The sequence below is a fragment of the Fistularia commersonii genome, chromosome 3 (genome assembly GCF_037954325.1).
Source record: "Fistularia commersonii isolate RoL2024-O1a breed Wild chromosome 3, RoL_Fcom_v1.0, whole genome shotgun sequence".
Classification (NCBI taxonomy): domain Eukaryota; kingdom Metazoa; phylum Chordata; class Actinopteri; order Syngnathiformes; family Fistulariidae; genus Fistularia; species Fistularia commersonii.
The window spans coordinates 22,060,443-22,070,282 of NC_141286.1; the positions used below are offsets into that span (position 1 = coordinate 22,060,443).

At 41.8% G+C, this 9,840-nt stretch overlaps 1 protein-coding gene across 4 annotated transcripts in view; it reads right to left on the minus strand.

Moving 5' to 3' along the window:
* The window catches only part of glceb (glucuronic acid epimerase b), a 46,308-nt gene extending 38,165 nt beyond the window's left edge, over positions 1-8,143 (minus strand). For all 4 annotated transcript variants that reach the window (XM_086144162.1, XM_086144161.1, XM_086144160.1 and 1 more), the window contains exon 1: positions 7,923-8,143. The gene's annotated coding sequence lies outside the window, so the exon portion shown is untranslated. The remainder of the gene's footprint in view (positions 1-7,922) is intronic.
* Between the last annotated feature and the right edge of the window lie 1,697 nt (positions 8,144-9,840).

The window sequence follows — 9,840 nt, forward strand, 5'->3', positions numbered from 1 at the left end:
AGAGGAGAGGATTGGTCCTCAGCTGCGAATCAGAAATGACACGAGGAGAAATCCAGCTGCTGAGAGTCTGGCGACTGGCTCTGAACTTGTTAGGAGCAGGCACTGCGATGCGAGCTCTGAAAAAGAAAAAGGCTGTGCCCCAGCCGCCTTTCACATGAAGACAAGACTTGCATCTTCAGAGCCTTGTTAGTTCACTGAAAAGGCCACCGACTAGTTTGGAATATTAAGCAGCTCTTGCTGTTGGGAATCAAAAGGATTTTGGTAGGGAGTAGGAAGCTTCAAAAAGGCTTTGATGGTATATATATATATATATATATATATATATATCTCAATCTCCAGCAAATATGACAGAATGAATGTATAAAGACAGTTCAACACCAGGCTTCTGAGAGGGAAGATCGACAGAGGTTATTCCCCTCTCAGGATTCTGCATATGCATGGATTTAAATTCCTTAATGTCTGTCTGGCTTTTAAAATGCCATGTCTTGGGAAAAAGGAAGACAAGGAGAAAGCGTGACAGATATCGGGGTGGGGGCACATAGAGCGTCGAAATCTTTCATGTCATCTTTCACAACCGGCTCACTCGAGTTGGGTAAACTTCCTCCCCCCCACCACCACCACCACTACCAGTAAATAAGGGCAAGCAGTGCGAAGCCTATAGCTTTGACAGGTGGGTTTGATGTAAAGCCTAACGCAGCTTGTTAGGTCTGTATCGCAAATGTTCCGACTTGAGACGGGGAAAATTAGATATTAATGTTTTGGCACGGTTCAAAACTCTGGCTTGTGGTAAAGGAGCAGTGTTTGAAAGTATGACACAGGAGAGACCCGGTTTCCGTCTGAGAGAGAAGAAGGGATAGGACTGCGGCTCAACGCTACGTTTTCTGACTGGAAGAAGAAAGAAATCCATTCCCTGACCTCTTGGGGAATCTCCAGTTGGAGCTCTAATGAAAGGATTATCGGTGTAAGAAATAAGATTTCATCAAAAACGTCATCTTTCTAAACATTGCTCACGACTGAGTCACAAACATGAGATTTTTTTAATTAGTCCCTATCCGACACGAGGAGATACAGGAAGGAAACAAGCCCCTGTCACATGAATCGACCGTTGTTTTCGACGACGTATTTCCCACCATCTTCAATTTCACCGGCGGTGGTTGCTGTGTCACATCTCTCGGCATTACATAGACCCGTGGCCTATCAGAGCCCCGCCTCGCTCTCTGTGGCGACTGCTGCTCATCTCTTATCGCTGCAAATCTTCATCTCGGCACGAAAATGAATGGCAGCCGGAGGCTCCGTCTCTTCCCTTTGTTGTTCATGTACAAGTAAGGTTACACAAATTCTAATTCAGTCAGTGATATCCTGTTGCAACAGGAAACCTCATTAGCTTGAAAATGAATTAGATTGGTCTCGATGCGTCACTTTTGAAACATTATTACCCAGTGACAGGGAAAACTAGATTGTGCCCTTGAGAGATGCTTTAATTTATTCTTAACACCGCAGAACACGTCAGTCTACTTGAACCTGAAAAGATCTCATGCACTGAAATCGGCCTTCCGAGGCTTTAGGCGTCACTGACTTACAATCCTTTAGTTCCCCTAAACAGAATGACGAAAGACAATTAATTCCATTGCACTTAAAGAAAAGCAAAACAAACCTATTTCATACCTAAGGGATTTGACAACATATAATTTCAAAAGTATGGGCAAGTTTATAGTGCATCGGAACACATTGTGCTACCTATGTGCACGTTACAACATGAGCATAAACATTGGTTCAGCATTGCAAAGCAAGATTTCTATAGGGTTCAAACTGTGCACAACTGGACTGGTAACATGGCTGGGAGTGAAGGACGATCCGTCTGCGGTTGTCTTGAGGAAGCGTCTTGACAGCTTTAGGTTCAATTAAATTTTCAGCTGCATTGCAGGGATAAGCTAGACTATTAGGAGTTAGGAAACTGCAAAACAGTGCAGATACACTGGGAGATTTTGGAAGGACTGAAGTCCTCAAAAAAGTGAAACTTCTCAATTTGAAACCTGAAGAAACTGATAGCTGAGGGAACTATAAGTAAGGGGAGAGCATTTTGACTTCCACGGCACATAGTGAGACAGTCAAATCCTTTATGACTTGAAATGCATTTGCATGTAAAGGCCACCACCCCTTTTACCCCAAAAAACAAATAAAAAAAAAACTAAAAAAATAAGCATTTGCATATAAAGGCCACAACTCCAAATACCCCTAAAACCAAATAAAAAAAACAAACTAAAAAAAATATGCATTTGCATGTATGGCCCACAACCCCCTTTACCCCTAAAACAAAAAATAAAAAATAAGCATTTGCAAACGTTTTTCTTTTCTATGTCGTCCTCAAGTTTTGAGTCTGATTCACAATTTGTAAATGAAATTTACAAATTTGTAATTGTAAATGAAAATCACCTGTTAGACTTTGAACAGGAAGTGTTATTTTGTTTTTTTTAACTCTTTGCCATGGTTATTGCTTTTAACATGAAATTTGTGGTCACCGTCTGAGGATCCTTTGCCAAATCTGGCAAGAGGCAAGAAGGACGCCACCTCGAAACCACCCAAGAGGGTATTTTTGAGGAGAATGGAGTCCGTTTTGAGCGTTTGACTGAGACTGCGGTGCCAGTTTGTCGCAGGTATGATGAATGGATCGAATGATGGCTTCGAACGCCTGCGTTGTTCGGAGGCAGAATTGATTCGGCTTCATAACAGATGCGATGATACGGTTACAGGCCGCGGCAACATTAATGACATAATGCCAGGTCTGTCAGAGCCCAATCAGAAAATAATTCAATAGATGCCATGACAAATGACACACGATACTCCCAAAGACAGATGCAGACTAGAATCTTAACGTGTCACAACTTCATTTCGTCTTTTCTCATTGAGAGTCAGGAGCAGATATAGTTGTTATTTAGAGCTCTGTGTATTTGGTATCTCATCATTTTACCAACCAGGCAGTCTCCTTCTTTGTACAAGCATGGAGGTCCTTGAACAATAGGTGGATAAATTGGGTTGGAGATATGACATTGAGATAGGAACAGCCCATCAAATTCGTCATTGCAAACAGGGCTGTCAGAGCTGAGCTGAATGGCAAATGAACTGCTCTCGCAAGGGTGTGTGTGTGTGTGTGTGTGTGTGTGTGTGTGTGAGTGTGTGCGTGCAGACGCAGCTTTTGAAGGAGAACAGGAGGGAAACATGTCTGTACTTTGACTTTGATGGTATAGCAAAGCCATAATTTAGCCGCACTTCATCATGAGTGGAGCTTTACGGAGACAACAGATTCGCTTCCTTTGCCACAGTCAGCATTCTGCGAGCGAGCACACTTCTGCGGGCAGTATTCGTAATAGGAAGGTATATGTTAAAAATAGTACAAAAGAGGAATTTATGTCTTATGCAAAAATTAACCAAATTATGAACAGCTTGCCTCGGGTGTCCCCTGGTCTTTTCTCAATATTCACAAACACGGTTGAATCAAAGGCATACAAACACTTGTGATGTTACATACGGTTTATCAGAAAATGTGCAAATTAAGGGAACAATTTACACTGACATTATTAAAGTGAACATTTATTGATTCTATTTGATATATATTTATGAAAAAGCCAGACATCCACCGCTTTAGGATGCGGCCCCGACACGTCGCTCGACTACAGACGGAATTCATTCTCTCGTGTGTCCTTATTTAAACCGACTGCAAACGAACACAAATAATAAAACATTACTAAAACAAAGAAACACATGGTTGTATAACCCCCGTGCTGGCTGCAGCTAATTGGATATACGACTTGCAGGTGGCATTTCTAACGAGAAATGGGCTGTGCGCATGCAGAATTACTCTGACAGCCGAGGTCAGATTTTTACTAAGAGCACAGATCAACCAATTACCGACGCTTATTGGAAGTTTAGAGCACAAAGTGAAAGTTGTGTTTTATACCGGATGCAACAATTCTCCAAAGCTCATTGTGGACAAGTGGCAGCGGTGAAACTGAAATAACGATGGCTTCATCGAAACATGATTGCCAAAAGAAGATTAATCGAAACACCTGGATGTATTTTGCTGTCTTTCTTGGTGAGGATGGCGGATTATATGTGTGCGTCCTTCTCACGAGAGAAAGACGCTGATGTTGCGTTGGTTGATGGTAAAGTGTTTTATCTGCTCAAATAATTGTGCGAATAAATTCCATTCTGGCCTGGCATTTCTCGGTATACATCATGGATCTCTACTCAAGATATGTAAAGAAGGGTGACTTTTTCAAATGACAAGGGAACACCTTAAACGCAAACTCCAAATAGTCAATTAGCAGATCTATTGATCATCCAGTACATGTATCGATCTCTCAACGTCAGCCCCAAAAAGACATAAGTTACCCGCTAACCAATGTCATGTTAAAAGAGTCCCATCTGCAGTCTTCAGAGTTATGTTAAGTATTATATGTTTGGCCAGGATAATGCTAATGCTACATCGCTATGTTTTTGACTGTCCTCGCGATGAAACTAGGGGAAGAAAAAAAAAAAAACACCAGTTGGATGAAAACTGAAAGGCTTAAAATGGGTAATATGAAGAAAGCAACCAGCAATGAACATTCTCTCACTTAGTATGCCCAGCCAACACCAAAAAGATTTAGCAGGTCTTTGGGCCAAGGTCGCGCTTTCTAGCAAAAAAGAAGGAAAACTTAATTTGCACACTTAATCATGTGTGAATGTCAGAGAGTAAAAGGATGGTTGTGGGAGGCTAATTTTGTTCAGGCAAGAGGAGAGTTACACAGCCTCCCACGTTTGAAATATTGAAGGGGTGTTAAGTTGTAATGATGACATTAAAACAATTAACTGAGACATTCTTTATCCATACTTAGTACCGAGAGGCGAGCTCTTCCAACCAAATGCAAAATGGCTGCCCGAGGACATTACACTACATCATGTTCGTGCACCGAGTCCTTCAATTATCAAACTGGAAGTTAAAAATAAAAAAAATAAAATAAAAGGAACTCTTTCAAAAAGTGCAAAGTGTCTTTGGTAAAAAACTAAATGGTCTTCTCAGGAACAACAAACGCAAGGACAGGACTTCTGCTGAACACACACACAACTTTGGATGGCGTTTGAGCGTTCGAGTCAGAGCTTGACAGAAACCGCCCTCAAGTCATCTGAAGTCGCATCAGGGTCAACCATGCCTGTGAGGTAAAACCATAAAAACTGCTGTTATGATTATATTAAAAAAAAAAAAAAAAAAACAATCCTTCCGCGAAGCTTTGTGTTCAATAAAGTTCTGAACCAGTATTGAAAGACTGAACATTTGCCACCTGTGCCCATGATTTGCAGCGATGCCCGATCTGAGGAGCCCTTTTGCCTCCAGCGGGTCCGGCATGCAGGCAGAATCTTAAGAGAGCCACGGAAAATACGCCGGCGTCTCAGCTGTGGGGAAGTGATTGCTGCCTGTGTGTTCACTTATCCGAAAGCTGCGGCGACTAAAGCCAGCAGTGTGCCGAACTTATTCCACCATATCAAGCGGAGATTTCAATCTCAGACGGATGAGATTTTTTCTCCCATGATCAAGAGAACAATGTTATTACAACAAAGAATGATTACAATACAGTGCGACAAGTTCGTCTGGTTCTTCGTGGTGCAAAATTGTTGCGATCGCTCATGTGAGAGGGGCGTTACGGCTACGTGGAAACTATCTGTTTTTCATGATTCCAGCTGGAAGCAAGGCTCCTCTGGAGGGCCTGAAAGGTTTTTCCATGCTGAATCCAGTTCCTCGTCCTGAGCCCAGACGTTTCACGCTGCTGTTGTCAATATTACTGGACAGCGAGCCGACATTGGCAAAACAACGGTCGTGCGTGCAAACTCGCCACACGCACAGTTTATCAATAAAGCGCCGAAGTTCGAACCCAAACACCATGTATTTACAGCAGGTCGGGTAGAAGGGAAAACCTCTCGTAGATTATTTAACTGAGCCCCCAACGATGTTCTTTTGGTTAATGGTGCTTGAAAAAGCTTTTAGATGCATTATCACCACCTTCTGGCAGGAGTACCAGGCTATAAAGTACAAGTAAGGTAAGGTGGAAAAAAAAAAATGACAGGTTTTAAAAAAAATTGTCTTTTTTTTTTTCTCCATACTGTTCCTTTCCCCCCCCCCCCTCGAACTCAGGGATGGGCCATCCCTATTTGGACATTTGCTGGCTTCGAAGAGCTGGAATAGAAAATCCCAGCGATTGAAGACCCATTAATGGCCCTCACTTAAGTTACTGCTACAACAGTAAGAAATTACCTTATACAAATACAGAGCCCGACATCGATCAACACAACTTTGTTGAAGATTTTGCCATGACCAAGTGACCCAGCTGGGAGATACCAAAGACGACCGTTGAAAAAGCACATCAACAAAAAAAAGAGAGGAAAAAAAAAAAAAAAGAACATACTAAAAGCAAAAGACAGACAGGATAATTTTCCCCCACCATGAGAAAATCAGGGTATGCATCACTAGCGACATGATGTTAATCCAGCATCCCTTAACATGCCATTTTCAGGGTGTCATTGACTGTGCCTAAATGTTTAAGAATTAAATGGGTAAGTTACCGCACGTACTCGATGTTGGCGAGGTCATAAAAAAACAACTCAAAAATGTAGGTGAGCTATTTCTCTCCCTGAGTGGTTCACACAGTTGTCGGTGTTGTCGATCTAGCAATGCAAGTTCCACGAACCACCAGTCCTTTCAAATCGGGGCTTCTCATTTGAGATGAAAAGCAAAGCTGTGTGTGAAACCGCACCGAAAATATTACAAGCAACAGATTATGGAGAGACATACGACGCAGAGACACTGACTTAAAGCAAGACTGCAATCGTTTGGTAAATAATTCAGAATAAGGCGGACGATGTGCCCGTGCCTTCACGTCAGATCTGAAAAGTTATCTTTTAAATATAAAAAACGGGAGCCGGTGAATTGCCCGAGGCGGGCAACATATACAGATACCAGATCCCTTCAGATCTATTGGTCAAGATATGCAGTGATCCGTGAATGTTTATCTGCACAGTACACGGATCTATTGCAAAGCAGAGATAACATCAGTGTTTATTTTATCACGAATTGTTATTCGGAGTGATGAAATTGGTGTTCTGTGTTTGTTTTTATGAATCCTCAAATTTAGCAGAACCTTCACTTTGGAAATGAATGATCGATTTATGGTTTTTCAAAAAGGTCGGCCACATTCCGCAGGGAATGCACGTCGTTCATAAAAGCTGTCGTGGTCTGCGCTCTTGAGCCTAAATGCCAATTTTAGCTCAAAATAGACGGGAAAGTTTTCGCACACGACTAAAACAAAACAAATCAAAACAAAACACCAACAAGCAAAGAAACAATAACCCGCGAGGAAACACCGAACTATTTCTAACGGGTCAAAGTAACCGCTCTCGGCTGGAAACTAAGCGTCCTTCGCGGGGTAACTGAAAGGGGGAAAAAACGTTTTTAAAAGCTTTACTTTCTCACCTCGTCTCTTCACACACAATGCCACTATTTCTCGCGTGTAACCTCTTCTAAAAAAATGTGTTGTTAAGGTTAAAAATGGGTTAACGGAGCGGGTCGGCTAGCACGCTAGTTCGCACTAATAAAAAGGTGCCGCTAGCATTTAAGCTAACCGCGGTTTATTTACCGCAGACGGTGAAATCTTTAAAGTTCCTCCATTTCTCCCCCGGTACCGTTTAACACCCGGCGACGAGCTAGGAGAGATGACATTGACTTAAAAACAAAGTGTTCCGCCGGTGTCGGAAGCCAGTCGAGCCCCGGAGAGCTTTTAATATCTCTTTTTTCGGAGTGTTAAACACCGTTACAACTGTGGAGGTAACAGCTAGCCCCTGCATACGAGCCCTGACAGATGGAGCCAAAACAGACGTTGATTTCGCGACCTTACCTGGAAGAATAAAAGGTGTCGTTCAGAGCTTGCTTTCGAACATGGACGCCAGAAGTAATTGTTTGTTTGTTTTCGTCGGTCAGGTAGTTTTAAAGACTCATGGCCACCCCCCCTTTGGGAGAGACGTCTGTTTTACCAGGCGTTTCGCCGGAGTTGCGACTAACTGTTTCCTCCCAGAAAAAAAGGCAACTGAATTCAGTGCAGGATCCTCTACTCGGTAGGAATGCTGCTTCTTCTTCTTCTGCTGGGTTTTGCTGCAGACGCGACGTGACAGAGGTGTGTTGCTTCCCTCTTCAGGCAGTTTGTAGAATAAACCCGAAAATCTCGATGCAGGAGTCAGAAACGATGTTCCTCTCTAATTTTTCATATGTCTGGGGAGTGACGTGCAGTCAGTAGAGGCAGGGGAGGCCGGGCCTCACCTGGCATCATGGAAAGAAAAAAATCTAAAATGAAAAAAAAAAATTGAATGGTTCTATTTATTCAGTGATTTTTACCATAAAGTTAATTTTGTTTTGTTTTTTTTTTTTCCAAAAAAAAATCACATTTAGCGTTTAAATATGAAGGAGAGACGTGCGGTGACACGGCAACCAGCGGAGCCCACTATGGATTGATTCTGCTAACTGCGGCTGAGACCATATTGCCGTGTCTGTGGATGTGACTATTAAAATTTTCAAACACTTCAAGCGCTAATATATGAACTAAATTCCATACTTTAGCTGATGTATATTTTTTTTTCGTCAACGACTGTAACGTGTTTTTCGTGCCGAGCGACAGCGAAGACACACTAAGTGAGGCACGCAGGGACGGTGCCTCATGGCAGGGGGCACTGGTGATCCCAGGGATCCTTTTTACTACTCGGCTAAAGAAAGAATAGAATTTGCAATAGCAAGCTACTGTAAACAGTTAGTAAGTCAAGTGCAGCCATACAGTCACTTTATTTCCAAAATGGAGGATTACATAGCTAAATTGAAAGAATTTTCAAAACTGGACTTTCAGTCGAAGCAGGAGCGGTCGGCCACTCACATTCAAAGTCAAATCACGCGAAAAACATTCGGGATGCCCAGGATAGATTTGGCTTTGAATGAACAGCAAAGACTCAACATCAGCGTCCACAATGCTAAGATAAAGGAAAACCGCTCACTTAATTTATAAGTAAAGGTAAGAGATAATAACGTTTTTTTTATGTGCTTTTTCTATGCTACAGTTTGTATATGTAAAGAATGCTGATATGACATTTTAAACAAAACACGTTAACTGCTGCCAATGAAATGGTGATTAAGCTACTCCGTAGGGTTTATATGTTTGTAAATCCGACTGACGACGTCCCTGAGCACACCGTGGACCACTGTGATAGGGATGGGAATTAGGGCACTTTTTAGAGAACCGGCTCTTTTGGCTCGGCTCAATAAAACGAGCCGGCTCTTTCGGCTCCAAAACGTCTCTTCAGATTTTTTTTCATCGCTTTAATCAATATATTAAAGAAGTTCATTTCAGAAGGGGACAATACAATTTCATAAAACACATGAATAAAAAATAAGTAAAAAAAGCCAGAATTAGCCAAAGAGGCTATTTTTCATGATGTCAAAAGATTGGACAAAGACATACACAACACAAATAAAATATAATATTTACAAAATATACAGTGAGCGGTTAAATGGACGATGAGAGAGGACAGGCTTTAGTGTGTGCATGTAAATGTGTTCACCAGCCATTCTCGCAAATGTTTCTGAATGTTTTGTAAAATGGTATTTGTTTAATTGTGTTTGGTACACAGTTCCACTCTCTGGGCGCTCTCACAGAGGCCACCTGACTGAAGCTGCTCTTATTACCAATAATAATGTAACATTATGCACAAAATGAATTAATGATTAATTAAAAAATGTATTATACTACTATATTATAATGGCCTTTATTTTTT